This window comes from Crocuta crocuta, unplaced genomic scaffold (assembly GCF_008692635.1).
Source record: "Crocuta crocuta isolate KB4526 unplaced genomic scaffold, BGI_CrCroc_1.0 scaffold235, whole genome shotgun sequence".
Taxonomy (NCBI): Eukaryota; Metazoa; Chordata; class Mammalia; order Carnivora; family Hyaenidae; genus Crocuta; species Crocuta crocuta.
Window position 1 is genome coordinate 3,111,647 of NW_027531285.1, and position 18,888 is coordinate 3,130,534.

At 35.1% G+C, this 18,888-nt stretch overlaps 1 pseudogene; it reads right to left on the bottom strand.

The window, feature by feature from the left end:
* Positions 1-365: 365 nt before the first annotated feature.
* On the bottom strand, positions 366-7,252 carry LOC144237633 (small ribosomal subunit protein uS2 pseudogene; annotated as a pseudogene).
* Positions 7,253-18,888: the final 11,636 nt, after the last annotated feature.

Genomic DNA, 18,888 nt, shown 5'->3' on the forward strand with positions numbered 1-18,888 from the left:
TCTCTTTCTATCTCTCAAAAACAAATAAATGTTAAAAAAATTTGAAATACAGCCTAACAAGTAGATTGAGACACAACAGAAATGCTGATCTATCCACCCAATTCTATCACTATATAAATTCTAATGCTACATTAATTTGTTTTACCTGTTTCTCAAAGCCTTTCGCAAAGTTTTCTACGTATCTTCCAACACTAGTGATAAAGGAATGAATATTTGTTTGTGGCTTATTACTTCATGAATTATTTCAGTATTATTCACTCTGGAAGGAAAAACAGTTTTCCAATTGGTCTTTCTCTCTTTCTCTCTCTTTGTCTCTTTAGAAATGGTTTATTTTTTTGTCAACCTTATTTCCATTTTGTTTGCCTTCATGGAAGAGAAGTGTAAGACCAGTCAGTGGTTGCTCTAGTCTTCAGCAGGGAACTGCTAATAGGCACAGAAGGCACTTGCAAACCTTCAGACCGGTCTGTGACTTCAGGTTGAGTAGCGATGAACTCAGGAGCTGGAATAATCCATTCACCCTGAAATTCTTCCTTGGTCCCAGTCTTCTCAAATGCCGCCTGCTCTTTCCTTTCAATATCTTCAGAATCTCTATAGAAGTAGAGATCAGTTACTGAGTGTTGTATGTAAGCAGTGAACCATGGGAATCTACCCCAAAAACCAAGAACAAACTTTACATGCTGTATGTTAGCCAATTTGACAATAAATTATATTAAATTTTTTTAATGGTTATTTATCTTTGAGAGAGGCAGAGCATGAGTGGGGCAGGGGCAGAAAGAGAGGGAGAAACAGAATCCAAAGCACACTCCAGGCTCTGAGCTGTCACACAGAACCTGATGTGGGGCTCGAACTCATGAACCGCGAGATCATGACCTGAGCTGAAGACAGACATTTAACTCACTGAGCCACCCAGGCTCCCCTGAGAATAAATTGTATTTTAAAAAATTAGAATTAACCAAGTATTGAAGTCTAGGTTATTTTCATATACAAATACTTGCAAATAATAAGGGAAATGCACAACATTTATTAAACATTGTGGATATGTGTGTGTGTGTATATATATATATACATACATACATATATATATATATGCGCCAATAATAAATGTATCTGGGTAGCGGGAGGGTGTGTAATTTATAATTATTATAAAACCTTCATTTTCCATATTTCTAGGATGAGTATGTGTTACTTGGGTAATTAAAACATTACAAAGACACACACAAAAAAAAGAAGTAGAGATCAGGCATGACCTCTCATGAGTGTTCACAGGAAATGGTGCCATACTTGCGCAGAACTTCCTGGACCTGCATCCACCACATCAGACCTACTGAGTGAGGTCCTTTGTTGTTGCAAGGGATGGCGATGTCCACATAATGCAGAGGACAGTCTGTGTTACACAGAACAATGGTAGGCAGGTTAACATAAGATGCCTCCATAAGAGGCTGGTGGTCAGCCCTGGGATTAGTAACCACCAGAAGTCTCAGCTCCCGGAAGGCTGCCTGGATTTGGTTAGTGAAGTTTCCAGGGGTGAAATTGCCAGCAGTCCAAGTGGCTCTGGTAGCAGTAGCAAACTTCAGCACAGCTTGCTGGCCAGTATCCCTGGGTGATATGATGCTGACATGAGCCAGGTTTTCCATGGCAACAATGGCATGAGCTGCCAGCAGAAGTTTCTCCCAGGTTCTCTTCAGATTTCTGATACAGAAACCATCACTTTTCCTTTTGTAGATGTATTGTTCCATTTGGAAGTCAAGGTTGGTGCCAGCTAAGTAGCTTCCTGCTACAAGGAATTTGAGGATATCCTCCTCCTTCATTTGCAGGACATCAAGGTCTCTAAATATTGGGAAATTTCCCTTTAAGTTACAATGGTAACACAGAACAACACTGAATGGACGCCTCCCTGGAAAGCCCAAGTTGTCTTTTTTTATAAGTAAACTTCTAAATATTTGTTATTAAGCTAGTGAAATTTCAGTTAATGCCAGATTGAGTAACTCTTGACTGAAAACTTCTGAAGAAATTGCAAAAGGCTGTCCTTATGTTTTGGATCCTTAATTGTTTTTGTTTTTGTTTTTGTTTTTTGGTAATGTTTTCATTTATTTATCTTGAAAGACAGAGAGAGTGTTCAGGAGCAGGGGAAAGGCAGAGAGAATCTCAAGTAGGCCTCCACACTGTCAGCTCAGACCCAGACACAGGGCTCAATCTCAGGAACTGCAGTATCATAACTTGAGCTGAAATCAAGAGTCCAGCTGACTGAGCCATCCAGATGCCCCAGGATGCGTAATTTTTTAAAGTCTTGTTAATCGTGAGCATCTCTCAAGGCATAATATATGCAGATGAGGTTATTCATTAACAATAATAACACACACAAAAACCCACACTTCAAATAGCTTCATCATAAATTTGAATCTGAGGACAGGTGACTTTTTGTTATATCTGATTAGGTCTTGTTTAATAATGTAGTTACCAAAAAGCAGGTTAACAAAAAGAAGTGTCACAGCTAAGATTTTCCTTTTAGTTCAATTGTGCTTGTATTATTAATTTTATCTGCTATTTCTTTGGAGGATTTTTTAAGTCACTTGTCCATTTCCTAAAGGTTCGTTTAGTAAAAACTTAAAGCAGCCCAGATAACCCTCAATGCCTCATGATAAAGAAATGGGAAGAGGTACCCCTTTGTTGTGGGGAATCCAATTCCTACTCCTTTGCTTCCATGTGATACCATGTTAAATCCTAACACCAGACACCCACAGGCTACTGACTGTGATGGCCTATTGTCAATCTTTTTCATTAAATGTTAATAAGGACTGGTTTCTTTTTAAATTATTCTAAAAAATTTTTTTTAATGTTTTTTTATTCATTTCTGAGAGAGAGAGAGACAGCATGAGCAGGGGAGGGTCAGAGAGAGAGGGAGACACAGAATCCGAAGCAGGCTCCAGGCTCTGAGCTAGCTGTCAGCACAGAGCCTGACGCGGGGCTCGAACCCACGAACCGTGAGATCATGACCTGAGGTGAAGTCTCAGCTTAACCAACTAAACCACCCAGGTGCCCCTAAATTATTTTTAAATAAGTAAACGTTTTAATATTTTCTTCCCAAACTACAGTGGATTTCCTGGTGCTCCCCTGAAGTATACATACCTCACTTTGGAGTAACTGTTCTAATATTTGCTCGAATGAGAAAAGATGTCAACCCTTTGAAAGATTTCCATGCACTGAAGTCCTGAGACTCTTACTCTCTTGAGCAACAGAACGAATCATTTATCGTTTGGTGTTATTTTCATTTTAAATATATTTGTCTTGTCTCCTCAGCTAAATTATAAGGAACAGGAAGTCATGGCTATACTCTTCTTTCATTCTTCATGTTACTTAACATAGTACTTCGTCCAGAAGATATATGATTCATATGATTTCTTGTGCGAAGTTTTAGCTGCTGCATTGTACATCTGAATTGCAGTTTCCATAAGGACAGGAAACTTTGTATTCTTCTTTGGATTCCCCACATCTACCATATAACTTACATAAACTTTTAATGAATATTTGTTGACTAAAACCAGATAACCAAATAGATTTGGCTAATGACCCCACTTTACCCAGAAACTATGCCAGTAAACTATGGATCAGGGCTCTAATAAAATGAATTTATTCTTTCATTTATTCAATTAAGTAATATTTATAGTGCATTTTCTATGTGCCACACATTAATTATAACTGTGGTATAGTAAAACAGAAAGTAGAGAACACAAACTGAAAGCATGATAAAGTAAACATGTTATATATAATGATCATATAATAATCCATATTGAGTAGAGGATAAAAGAAGCTGTTACACGCTCTCACAAAACTATTCAATTCTATATGTAACACCCAATGTACTTGTAAATTATTTATCCAATATTGGTCTGTTTCCCTCACTGGAAAATAAGTTCCACTGAGGCCCAGACCAGGTCTGACTTGTTACTACTCTACCCCTGGGCTGTAGCACAATGCTGGCACATAATCAAGTATTCAATAATCATATGTTGGACAAATACATAGATGAATGCATAGGGAGAAAAACAACACTGAAATTGCATATATTTTAAAATCCAAAAATAAGGAGAATTATAAGACAGAAGATTAAACTTTGATTGAAGACAGTTTGAGAAAGACAAATTATTCAAGTAAATTGGTCTATGAGTAAACTTAAAAGACTAATTTAAAAGTAAGTTTCTATTGGATTTTGGCAGAGGCTGACGGGTTCAAGAATTCAATAATTTAATCAACAAATATGTATTGAATTCACATGAATGCTGGGCACTATACTGGGTGCTGAGATGCAGAAAAGTAAAATAAACTTGGTCTCTGTACACGTGGAGTTTACAGATATGCAAAAGGTACTAAAAAGCACAAAGACAATATTTCCAATATGTAAAATAAAACAAAAATCTCTAATACCAAAAAGAATTGCATATTTGATAACATAAGCAAATACACAACAAGTCTTTGATTATATTTTGGCATACATATATATTTTAGTTATATATGTAACTTCTGGTCCCACATTATATCCTTTGGTTTCCTGTATAATTGATGCTATTCCATACTCTAGATCATTGTCCATGCTTTGCTCCTTGCTGGAATTCTTTCCCACTTAAGGCCTTCTTTTGCTTCTCTAAATCTACTTATCCTTTAAATTTCTTGGACAAATACAGCCCCTACCCACCATCTGACACCTCTCAACCACCTTTGTATGTATGGCCTATCATTGTACTTACCATAGTTCTTATTTCTCTGTCATGACTTCTCTGTCTCTTTTCTGAACTCTAAATGCCTCTAGGACAGAGGCTAATTTTCACTGATTTTGTATTTACAATGCCTAATACATAACAGATGATCAATAAATGTTTGTTAACTGGAGCTGCAGCTCCCATTTTCTATATAGAAATCTGTATCTACCTTAATATAAGAGTAAGAATTTCACCTGACAGCCTATCTTTCCAAGATTTCTTTCAAAGGCATTCTACAATCTACTAGTCATCAGGAAAAATCATAGCTACAACCATTCACAAACCTGATTACATTCTCATTTCTTCTCACCAACAACTTAAATCCAGTTGAGAATTTGAGGCAGAGAATATAATGGATCTTTACCAGCCTGATCACATAAAATCCATTTATCTTCTTAACACTTAAAGTACCAAAAGACGACATGATAAGCAAAGTCACATTTCTTCTTTGGTAAGTCTAGTGTCTAAAATGCTGCTAAAATGCTACATGGGAATATTTTCTGTACCATTATCACTCCTAGGGTAAGAAATTAGTTTTTCCAGAGACAGAAGAATACAAAAAGAGCTGTGAATATATGAAAATATCTACCATCTGTGAATATTATCTCTGACTTGGTACTTCAGATACATAGTGAAGTTTTCTCTTCGATTACTTATTTTGTTGGTATCTCTGTATTATCTGTTGCCACCATAATGTTTCATAACAAACCACTGAAACATAGTGTTTTAAAATTATAAACATTTATTTAGTACACTGCATGTTGTTGTTATTGATTAGGTTTAGCTGGAAACATCTTCTGATCTCACCTAGATTTCCTCACATGCCTGAGGGCTGGGTGACAATTGGCTGAACGAGGATGGCCCTAGCTCAGATGTCTGGAACAACTTAGCTTTGTTTTACATGCCTGTCACATCCTCCCTGTAGACCAGCCAGACATGTTCTCATAGCAATGCAGAGGGGAACAGTGAGCAGGCCCAGTCATGCAAGAAGGCAACAAAAAAGTACGTGTACCATTCAAGATTCTGCTTGTGTCATGTTGGCTAACAACCTATTGACCAAAGCAAGTCACATGCCCAAGCACAGTCAGAATAAGAGGAACTTTAAAGTTATAGAACAGAGGTGCTTGGGTGGCTCAGTTGGTTAAGCATCTGACTCTTGGTTTTGGTTCAGGTCATGATCTCACAGTTTGTGAGTTCGAGCCCTGCATTGGGTTTTGCACTGATGGCATGGAACCTGCTTGAGATTCTCTCCTTCTCTCTCTGCCCCTCCTCCCCCACTTGTTCTCTCTCTCTCTCAAAATAAACAAACTTAAAAAAAGTTATGAGACAAACATTGTGGATTCAAAGAAGTCATTAAGTGGGGTAATTAATACAACCAATCTATGCACACCTGGATTCCTGAACTTACCAGGACACAAAATTTTAAAAACCTACATAAGAGAAATTGCATACCATTTCCATATAATGAATTCAGGATCCTTCAGAAAGTACAGTTCTCTAAGAAATATACTACAAGATTTTAAAGTTTTGAATTTTATTTGTAATTTGACAGTTTCACAAAGGTATAGATTTTTAAAAATATATTCTCCATCTGACATAGTTCCATCAAATATAAGGTAAAGGAATACTATGCAATAATAGTAATTATAAACTTCAAGTAATTTTGTAAAGCTGGCAAAGTACAACTGTTAGGATAGATAATATAGAGGGTCCACTAAAGAAGGAAGTAGGATGGGGGCATCTGGTTTCAGTTGGTTAAGCACTGACTTCAGTTCAGGTAACGATCTTGTGGCTTGTTCGTGAGTTTGAGCCTCGCATCAGGCTCTCTGCTGTCAGTAGAGCCCACTCCAAATCCTCTATCCCCCTTTCTCTGCCCCTCCCTCCCAAATGAATAAACATTTTTTCAAAAAAAGAAGGAAATAGGATGTAACAAAAAAGAAAATGTAACCTACAAAGATCCATGCGCGCGCGCACACACACACACATGCAATAGTATAGCCAAATCTTTCAAATGAATACTGAAAAAAATTTGTTGAAACTAGAAAATTTGATCTAGCAATATTTTAAGAAAATAATAGCATTAGTCAGTTTTTTCTGGCGCAAAAAAGCCATATGTAGGTTAGCTTCAGTTGATATATGGAGACATATGCAAAAATGATCTCTTAACAGTCATATGGTCAGGCTTCTGGAAAAGCTGGAATGTCATTCAAGATGCATAGGTGCTCAATATCTCTGCAACTACAGTGATTCAGTGGGGGTCTCGTTCACCCTGTTGTCCCTCAGCAGCAAGTACCTGCTGCTTTTTACTCTAGGTTCTCTCCCATATGGCTAAACTTATCTCTGCTTCTGTAATGACTGTCTTTATCTCACTGCTACCTCTATCTATCTGTTTTTACTTTTACCACATTACTTCTGATTACTGCTTTTTTCTATAAAGCCTCTTTGCTTCCATGTCATTCCGTTACCTGTATCTCTCTTGGAGTGTCTAATACCGCCATCACCTTTCAGGAGACTGTTGGCAAAGCCTTTACTCCAGGTCATGTCTGAAGCTACAGGCTGATTTTTAAATGAACATCTTTGGCTCCAGAACCTATCATTGTTCTGCTCAGCTATTGTTAAGGGTTGGTGTTATTGGGCAAAAATGAATCCCTCTGTTGAGGCTATTAGTATTCCATGCACTCTGAGGCCTCTCAGAAGAGGGTAGCCTAAAATGTCAAGTGCTTTCAATAGACTGTTTAACATAAAAACACTACAAACAAGAGAAAATGAACCCAGGAATGCGAGGATATATCACTATAAGGAAATCTACGATACAATTCTTGTGTGTGTTTTATTCAACACCAAGCAATTCTCCAATTCTCAGGGGACACTGATAGGCTATCTGGCAATTTAACTCAATTCGGAAATTGTCTTCCTAGAGATAGCATCAGATCGCACAGTTAAGAGGTGAATCCTATAAGACAGCCCCTGCTCCTGCAGAGATGCCAATTGCAAGTCCAGATTGTCACCTGTGCTTCTAACCTACTGGCTTTAGATTAGATGTTCCCATGATCCCCTTTTTGGGCTTGATCAATATGCTAGAGTGGCTCACAGAACTTAGAGAAACATTTTACTTACTATTTTACCAGTTTATTATAAGAGAATATAACTCAAGGATAGCCTGATTGAAGAGATGCATAGGGCAAGATGTGTAGGAGGAGGCATAGGGCTTCCATGCCCTCTTCAGGCATGCCACTCTCCCCAGATCTCCATGTCTTCACCAACCAGAAGCCCTCCAATCTCTGTCCTTTGGGTCTAATGGAGGCTTCATATATAGACACAATTGATTAAATCATTGGTCATTGTCAATTGATTCAACCTCCAGCCCCTCTGCCTTCCTCGGATGTCAAGGGAATGTTACTGGTTTTGGTTTTTTATTCTTTCAAATTAATCTATAGGTTTAGTGCAATTGCAATTGCACTCTTGATGAGTTTTTTTTTAATTAGACAAAATTACCAATATAACTGATAATAACAATCATGTGAGAAAAAAACTAGAAATTTTGAAAAGGAAGAATAATGAACATTTTCCTTAAAGGTAGCCTGCACATACACCCTTATGATTATACCCTGTGATCTGGGGTCAGCCTTCTGTTATGATTGCTCAGTTCATTTGATTCATGCTTGTGCGTTACCAATTGTTAAACATTTGGTACATTAGCCCTGTTGATAGGTATTAAACCATATACTGTAGCTATAGTAATTAAAAGTGTGATACCAATGATTGGAAAAATAGAAAGACAGATGAAAGGAAGAGAGTAGATGGCCCAGAAATAGATTATTGTTTAGTGGAATGAAAAAAAAAACAACCCTAATTTTAACATTTTCTCTTGGGAAAGAAATCCTTTTGTTGAAAAAGATATCTTAATATATTGCAGAAGGGTAAAATGTGAGACCCTAGGGGCATAGGTTGGAGGATGATAATGTAACAAAGAGAGAGACAAACTACTCTGCCCAAAAAATAAAAAATGACAAATTTGATGAAAAGAGAGTGAATAAAGGAAAAATCACCATGCTTGTAGAGAAAGGTGGTCAGTGAGAAACTCTTGGCTATAGATTGGCTGAAGACTTTTTGAAAGTAGAGAATTTATGAGATAAATTTTAAATTGTTTGCATTGCTACATGAAAATCTCCTTTGTCTTCCTTTAACTGTCAGTGAAGAATGCTACACACAGAGAATAACTTTCATGAGTGACGTTTTCTTTTTTTGAGGGGTGGGATGTTGTATACATGTGTTTGTATGTGTCTTGAAATTCATATCTAATGTGAAGCAGAGAAGAGACCAGATATGTAGGATGAGATGTGTGTAAAAACATAACTTAATTGATAACTGATTCATAAAGCAAGAAGAGATCGTGTGAATATATTCTCTTGGGTATTCAGAGCATTTGTAAGAGTGAAACTGGTCTTTTCATAGAATTTTGACTAAGGGGTTGGAAATAATTTTATTTAAATATAAAAGGATAGGCCAATTTCAACTGACATTTGGGTTAATAGTACATATAGTAATTCAGCCTGTGATAATAATAATTTTTAAAGGTGGTATTATGAATCAGTGGGAAAAGACAACATAAATGAAAGAAAGAACCCATCTTTCTGTATAGGCTTAGCAAGGAAGGGATAAAGTTTTACCTTAGAGTTTAATCAGATGGTAACTTTGTATAGTCAAAGGATCATCCATTAAGAGTAACACTGCTTAGAACCTACTCTATGCTAGGCTCTGTCTTAGGCAATGGGGATACAATAGTGAACATAGTAGACAAAACATCTGTTCTTAAAAAGTTTTCATTCTAGAGGATGGAGACAGTCATTTTTAAAGTGAAGTATACACATATTAGTGATGGGATATTTTTGGTATGCTGAAAAATATACTTTGAAAGCAGGGAAAATGAATGAACAAAATGTACATGGTCAGCAAAATGATATGGAGAAACTACCTCAAGGTAGCAAGGAAGATGGCCTTGAAATTATGGAGTAATTAATTTATTTTTTAGAAGAAGGATCAACAAACTTACTCTGTAAAGGTCTAGATAATAAACATTTTAGGGTTTTTATATGATAGTCTATGTTGCAACCACTCAACTGTGCCATTGTAGCTCAAAGATAGGCATAGACACTACAAAAGTAAATGAGCATATGCCTGTCTTGATACAGAACTTTACAAAAATGCATGTCAGTTTGCAGACCATAGTTTACCAATTCCACTTCTAGAGTTAGGCTGCCTGTAGTCAAGTTTGACTTCATCTGTTACTGGATGTAAGACTTTGTACAAATTACTCAAATTCTCTAAGCTTCATACTTCATAAGAGGAAAATGAGATAATGCATATAAGTGGTTTGTTTTTTTCTTTGCAGTTGCTGTCTCATAATACATTCTCAAAGAGTGTTATCCACTATTACTAAATTAATGTTTTAGTTATGTATTTACATCCCCTGATAATAAATTTTGTCTTTGATAAGTGCATGCATTTATACATGTATATGTATGTGTATTCATGCATATATGGAAATGAGTGTTTGTGTAAGACTAATCAAATATCCATGTCCTGGATTATAAAAAGATTTAAGAGTGTGTAAATCACACTGGCAAAATGGCCATCCAAAGTGAAGGTATTGGAGTTTTCATGGCCACAGTTGACTGAGTACCAAGTTCATATCACCTTCTGAGATAACTCTACTGGATTTGGAACACCAAAAACTAACATGGATGGAACTTCAGGAGCTCTAGAATATTACTGTGGACTGAAAAATTTATGCTTGGGAATTTTACTGTTTCAGGAGTAGTAGTAGCAAAAGACTTACTGGATACTAAAGTGAAATTAACCCTCTGAGTTGAAGAGATAGAAAAAATAGTTTGGAAAGATTACTGGACTTTATGGAGCAGAAAGGTAGAGAGGAGAAAGCGATATTTCTTTCATGAAGAAAGAGATACTGAATTTTGTATAGCAGTCCCCTTGAGTCTGCTCTTGAATACAACTGACACATGCATAAGGTGAAACTCTTCAAGGCTAGACAAAAGATGGACCAGGGAGCTATAAAGTGAATAATGCATAAAGCTCACAAACAGCTTGGAGATGTTTGAGTTTTGCCAACCAGATTCTATGAGCCTTACTGAATACCCAGAGTACAATCTACTCCAAATCATCCCATCAAAAAAGGCTTAAAAACAAGATTCAAGAGAATCTAGCTGCTTACCAAGTAACTTAGCTAATATAAGAAAGTTTCAACCTTTAGCTTTCTTAGAAAACAAACCAGCACTCAGCAAGCATAGACTGACAATACCCAGCATGCAATAAAAAAATTACTGGACATGCGAAGGAACGTAAATATGTTTCTCACACCAGAAGAATAATCTGTCAATAGAAAAAAATATGAAATGATATAAATCATGGAATTAGCAGACTAGAATAATAAAAGTTATTATGAACCTGACCAGTTCAAGTGTTTAAAGAAAAAATAAATATAATGAAGAAAGAAGACATTTTTTAAATGTCAAATGTACTTTCTAGAGTTGTAAAACCTAATATCTGAAATAATAAATGTGCTAGATGGTCTTAACAGTAGATTAGATACCATGAAAGAAAAGTAAACATCAAGACAGAGCAATAGAAACCATCCAAAGTGAAGTGTTAGCAGAAAAAAGCTCTAAAACAAACAAATTAAAATATCAACAACAAAAAAAGAGCAGTAATTAAACAGTAATTATATAATATATGTATGTTTAATTACAATATGAGTAATTAGAGTTCTAGAAGGAGGAGAGAGCAACAGGAGGCAGGAAAAAAACAGTTGAAGCCTAAGCTTTGCTAAATATAATAAAGTTTATAAACCCACAAATCCAAGAAGCTCAACAAATCTCATGAAGGGTCAATAGCAAATCGCATAAAGATTCATAATAATTAAATTGCTCAAAACCATTTATAAATAAAAATATTTTAAAAAAATAACAAAAAAGTGCAAAAAAACCCTAACAACAACAACAATAACAAAAAGGTATATTACTACAGAGAAACAAAAATTTTAAATTATTTCAGATTTTTCATCAGAAACTGCAGGCCAGAGGACAAAGTACAAGATCTTTAAAGAACTGGAGGCGGAAAAAAGCAATCAAAGTAGAATTTTTTACCCAGCAAAAATTCCTTAAAAAATTAAAGTGAAATAAATTTTGGGGGGCAAATAAAATCTGAGATAATTATTGGCAGAACTTTACTACAAGAAATAGTAAAAGAAAACCTTCAGGCTTAAGGAAATTGAAATCAATTTGTAATCCGGATCCACACAAAGAAATGAATACCACTGGAAATATATATACGTGAGTAAACAGAAAACTTTCTATTTTTTAAGAAAAAAGATTATTTAAAAAATTTTCAATGTTTATTTTTGAGAGAGAGAGGGAGAGAGGGAGAGAGAGAGAGAGAGAGAGAGAGAGAGAGACGGAGCACAAGTGGGGGAGGTGCAGAGAGGGAGACAGAATATCAAGCAGGCTCCAGGCTCTGAGCTGTCAGCATAGCGTCCGAGATGGGGCTCATCTCACAAACCATGAGATCATGACGTGAGCCGAAGTCAGACACTTAACTGACTGAGCCAGCCAGGCACCCCAAGAAAAGTGATTATTTAAAGTAAAAATGCTAATAATATATTTTAGAGGATATTACATGTAGAACTTAAACTTATGCAACAATGGCACTAAGAAAAAGAAGGGAGAAATGGAAGTACACTGCCATAAAGTTCTTACATTAAATATGAAGTAGCATAATATTATTTGGACTTAAACTGTGTAAGTTAAAGATGTATTCTATAAACCTTAAAACAAACACTAAAAAACTACTGAGAGTTATAAGTCAGTAGTAAAGATAAAATGAAAAATGAAAAAATACTCATCTAATCCATTGTAATGCAGATAAAGAAGCAAAAGAAGCGAGAAGAGATGGTGTAAAAATAAAGAAATTTTAAAAGACAAATAAATGTAAAGCTAACTATTTCAATAATTATTAAATTGTGTTTAAATTGTCTAAACACTCCAGTTAAAAGGCAGAGATTGTTCCAACTAGATTTAATAAAAAATCAAAGTTTAAACAATGCTGTGTACATAAAACTACTTTGAAATATAAAGATACAGTACATAAAGGTAAAATATGGAAAAAGATACCACACAAACACTCATCATAAAAAAGCTGGAGTGGATAAATTAATATTATCATTAATTCAAAACAAGACTAATAGATTAAGAGGGAAATTTTGTAATAAAGAGGATAAAATGATCCTAAATGTATATACACCTAATAATAGACCTTCAAATTTCATGAATGAAACACTGTTAGAACAGAAAGGCAAAAATGGTGCATCTACAAGTACAGTTAGAGTCTTCAATATTCCTCTTAGTAATTGATAGAGCAAGTAGATGAAATTCACTAAAGCTACAGAAGGCTTGAAAAATACTATAATTCAAATTGACCTAATAACCATCTATAGAACAATTTTCATTCTTCCCCATAACAGCAGAAAACACACTATTTATGTCCAAATGAAAAATTTACCTAGGAGCTGGAGCATGAAAAAGTATCAATAATTTTAAAAGATAGAAAGAATAGAGTATGTTCTCTGACCATAATGGAATTAAATTAGAAAACAATGACAAAAAGATATCTGGTAAGTTCCTAAATATTTAAAAATTATGCAATATACTTTCTAATACTTCATGGACCAAAGAAGAAATCACAGAAAATATCAGAAAACATTTAGGACTAATGAAAATAAACTATATAAAAATTTGGAGGATTATGCTAAAGCAGCGCTCAGAAGAAATTTTATGCTCTAAATGCTTATACTAGAAAAGAAGTAAGGTCCCGCAATGCTTGACTGGCTCAGGCGGAAGGATATGAAACTCTTAATCTCAGGGTTGTGAGTTCGAGTCCATGTTGGGGATAGAGATTACTAAAATTGTAAATACTTAAAAAAACAAAGTAAGATTCCAAAGAATAATGTACACTTTCACCTTAAGGAACTAGAAAATAAAGAGCAAATAAACTCCAAATAAGTTTAGATGTGGTAATAATAAAGATGAAAGCTAAAATAAATGAAACAGAAAATGGACAAATTAATGAAGCCAAAGCTGCTGCTTTGAAGAGGTGAGTCAAACTGGAGGACCTTTATTAAACTGATGAAGAGAAAAAGAAGACAGATAAGATAGCACTATAATCCTACAAAATGAAAGAATAATAAAGTAATCTTATGGACGATTTTAGGCCAATAAATCTGACAACTTAAATGAAATAGAAAAATATCTTGAAAGACACAAATTACCAAAACCAGCACAAGAAGATATGGAAAATTGGATTGTATTTTAATCTATAAACAAAATTAAATTCATAATTTAAACTTTCACAAAAAGAAAAGTCCTGCCCTCGATAGCTTCACTGGTAAAATCTTTCAAACATTTAAGAAATAAATAATAAAAATCTTATACAACTTTTAAAAAACATTTTTCCAATGTTTATTTATTTTTGAGAGAGAGAGAGGGAGAGCACATGATCAGGAGAGAGGCAGAGAGAGAGAGAGGGAGACACAAAGTCTGAAGCAGGCTCCAGGCTCTGAGCTGTCAGCACAGAGCCTGATGCAGGGCTCAAACCCACAAACCATGAGGTCATTATCTGAGTCAAAGTCAGATGCTTAACCAACTAAGCCACCCAGTTATCCCTTATAGGAGTTCTTTAAAATCTTTTAAAATCAGCAAATAGAACCTAGCAACATATAAGATGTCTAATACACCCCGGTCAGGAATGGTTTATTTCAAGAATGTAAGGTTTGTTTAACATTTGAAAATCACTCAGTTTAACCCATCATATCAGGATGAGTTCATATCAAGATGAACCCACCAAAAGTTCATCTCAGCAGATGCTCCGTCCTAAAGCATTTGATAAAATTTACCACTCATTCAGGATAAGAACTCTCAGCCAATTAGGAAGAAGGGAACTTTCTCAACCTGGTAAAGGGCACATACAAAAAAAAAAAATGTATGTTATACATACTACTTAATGGTAAAACTCCGAATGATTTCCTTAAAATCAGGAGCAAGACTAGGATGTCTTTCTTGCCACTTCTGTCCAGCACTGTGCTGGATGTGTTAGTGTAATAAAGCAAGAAAAGGAAATAAAAGCATATAGAATGGAAAGGAAAAAATAAAAGTCTTTATTTGCAAATGCATGATTGTGTATGTGAAAACTCTCAACAAATCTATAAAGTATTAGTAGAACTAATACATTCATTAGCAAAGCCTCACAGTACAAGGCCAATATTCAAAATCAATTTAAAAATACTATCAATGAGCCATTAGAAAATGAAATTTAAAATATCATTTACAATGGCATCAAAAGCATGAAATATTTAAGGATAAGTATATGCAATATCAATACTACAAGAAATAGAAAATGTTGCTAACAGAATTTAGAGGCCATCCAAATAAACTGAAATCTATGCCTAGCATTGGAAAATAAAATATTACACAAGACCAATCATCCTAAATTGATCTATATATTCACAGTCCCAAGCAAATCCCTGCAGGTATGTTCTTAAAAAATAAAAATTAATGAGTTACTTCTAAAATTTATATGGAAATGCAAACAATCTGAAAGAGTCAAAATTATTGTGAGAAAAAAAGAACAAACTTAGAATATTTATATTCCTGATTTTCAAGGCTTTCTAAAGTTACAGTGATCAGTATAGTGTGATACTTGCATAAAGATATACATATAGTTAAATGAACTGGAATAGAAGTCCTGAAAGAGACATTGAGTTTTTACTAAAGCTGCCAAAATAATTCAATGGTGGAAAGAATTGTCTTTTCAACAAAAGGTGTTGAAACAACTGTATATATTTGGAAAAAAATTAACATTGACTCTTTCCTCACAACATATGCAAAAATTAATCTTAAATGTTTATAGATCAAAGATAAAAGCTAAAGGCATAAAATTTAAGAAGAAAGCATACTGAAAATCTTCATTATCCTATAGTAGGTAAAATTTCTTAAATATGTCATAAAAGCATAAATTATAAAACAATTGATAAGTTGAATTTCATCAAAAACTGCTGTTCTTTTAAAAGACATTGTTAAAAAATTAAAATGCAAGTTGATCTGTTTCTGTGTAAAAAACTTTTTCAAAACATGGTGGCTGTAAACAAAAATAAACATTTATTATCTCTCAGAGTTTTTGTGTATCAAAAATTTGTGACTTGTGTGGCTGACCATTTTTGGCTCAGAGTGTCACATGAGATTGTAATCATCTTAAAGCTTGTCAGAGGCTGGAGGATCCACTTCTAAGGTGCCACCCAGGGCTGGCAAATTGCTGTTAGCTGTTTATCAACAGGCCCCAGTTCCTCTTTTACGGGCTTTCCAAAGACTGGGTTTCTCTAGAACAAGCACTAAAATAGGGCAAGATAGATGCTGCAATCTCTTTTATGACCTAGCCTCAGAAGTCACATACCATCACTTCCTCTTGGTCACACATACATCAATTTCCTCTTGGTCACACAGGTCAGCTACATAGGGGAAGGGGCTCTATAAGCATGTCTATGGAGAGTGTTGATACATGGAGGCCAGGATCCATGGGGGTCCATCATGGAAGGACATTTAGTTTATAGATGTCTATATTTATATATATATATATAGTTTGACTACCACAGTAGGCCATAATCTGTGAGAAAAACTTTTATGCACATATATCTCACAAAGGATTGGTATATTTAGAATATATATAGAAAAGGTAAAAATAACTTGAAATGGAGAAAAGATTTAAACAGACACTTCACAAAAGAATATATATAAATGATCTATAAGCAAATGAAAAGATGTCCAACATCATTAGTTATTAGGGGAATACAAGAGAAAAAACAATGACTCACCAATACATATCTACTAGAATGGCTACGATCAGAAAGGACTGACATTACCAAGTGTTGGAGAGGAAATGAACAACTGAAACATACATTGCTGGTGAGAATGTAAAATGGTACAACCACTTTGGAAAGCAGGTTGGCAATTTCTTATAAGGTTAAATATAAACTTACCATACAGCCCAGCAATTCTACTCCTAGACATTATTTACCCAAGAAGAATAAAAACATGTATCAACACAAAGATTTTTAGCCACATATTCAAGGAATCTTTAGTCATAATAGCCAAACATTTGGAAACAAACAAAATATCCATGGTATTAGAAAAAATTTTAAAAATTTGGCAAATCCATAGAATAGAATAGTAGTGAACAGTAAGGAAGGAACATTGGTACACACAACATGAATGAATCTCTAAAATATGTTGATCTAAAGAAGCCAGACAACAAAAGAGTACATAATGTTATAATTCCACATATACAAAATCCTTGAATAAGTAAAATTATTATCCAGTGACAGAAAGCAGTTTGTTGGATGTCAAGGACCAGGGATAAAAGAAGGTTAAGCAGCACCCAAATGGGCAAAGGATATGAAGCAAACCCATCCCTTTCACAAGTACATGTGAAAGAGGGAAATTTTAAGGTGCAGGGAAAACAGGTTAGTACAGGGTTTCTCACCTTTGGCACTAGATTGCCATTTGACTCATAATTCTTTGTTGCTGCAGGTGTATGTGTGCGTGTGCGTGTGTGTGTGTACTGTCTTGTGCACCAAAAGATATTTAGCACTTTCTGGTCTCTCCCCACAAGATGCCAATAAAAATTTCTCACTCTACTCCACAACCAGTTGTGACAATCAAAAATGTCTCGTGACATTGCCAAATGAACCCTGGGATGCAAAGTTGTCCCCACTTGAAAACAACTGGGTTACTGTATTTGTTATCTATTGCTGTGTAACAAATTATCCCTCAAATTTGGTGTCTCAGAACAATAAACATTTTTATCTCACAGTTACTATGGGTTGGGTATTTGAGAGTGACTTAGTTGGGGGATCTGACTCAACTTTTCCACTGAGGTTGAAATCTAGATGTCTGCATCATCTAAATGCCTGACTGGGGCTGGAGAAGCTGCTTCCAAGATGGTTTAATCACACAGAGATTGGCAGAAGGCTCAGATCCTTGCTGGTTTTTGGCAGGATATTCTATTCCTTGCTGTGTGGGCATCTGATAAGGTTACCTGACATGTCCTCATGACATGGTAACTGCCTTTCCCAGAGCAAGTGATCTGAGAGGGAGTAGAGAGAGGTCATAATACCTTTTTAAAACCTCCTCTTGGAAGTGACAGCCTGTCACTTCTGCTGTATTGTATCCATTAGAAGCAAGTCATGAAGTACAACTCACACCCACTTGGAAATTAATGTCCCTATTTTTAAATTTTTTTAATGTTTTATTTACTTTTGAGAGAGAGAGAGAGGCAGAGTGTGAGTTGGGGGAGAGGGGGGAGAGAGAGGGAGACACAGAATCTGAAGCTGGCTCCAGGCTCCCAGCTGTCAGCTCAGAGCCTAATGCAGGGCTTGAACTCAGGAGCTGTGAAATCATGACCTGAGCTGAAGTTGGACCCTCGACTGACTGAGCCACCCACGTGCCCCTAGTCTCTACTTTTTAAAGGCAGGCATGTCAATAAATTTGTGGGCATATTTAAAAATCATCATAGTTGGAGAAGAATTCTTTAACAAACAAGCTGGAGAAGATCACAGGCTATTTAGAGAAAATAAAAAATTGATCATCATTCCAAAATACATCTGAAGGATTAAATTATTTAATGAAAAAAACTGAAATTATCAAATGAATAAAAATATATAAAGACAGATGAATTATATGATAGAAGGATGGTAAAGGGCTTGTGAAGCAAAAAATAATATTAGAAAACAAAAATGGAAAAGGTCAGTCATTTTATCTGGGATCAATATCTACATTACACATAAATTGCCTTTTTGTGAATACCCCAGTAAGAAAATTAACAATGCCTTTTTGAGAATACCCCAGTAAGAAAATTAACAGTGAACTAACAGTAGGATACATATTTGCACATATGAAAATATACCGTGATGACTTTGGCACAGTGAAGAAGGACAATCATATACTCTTAACAGTGCTGTGGGAAAATTGATAATAACAATATGACAACAGTAATTTATTATGTGGCACAAAAT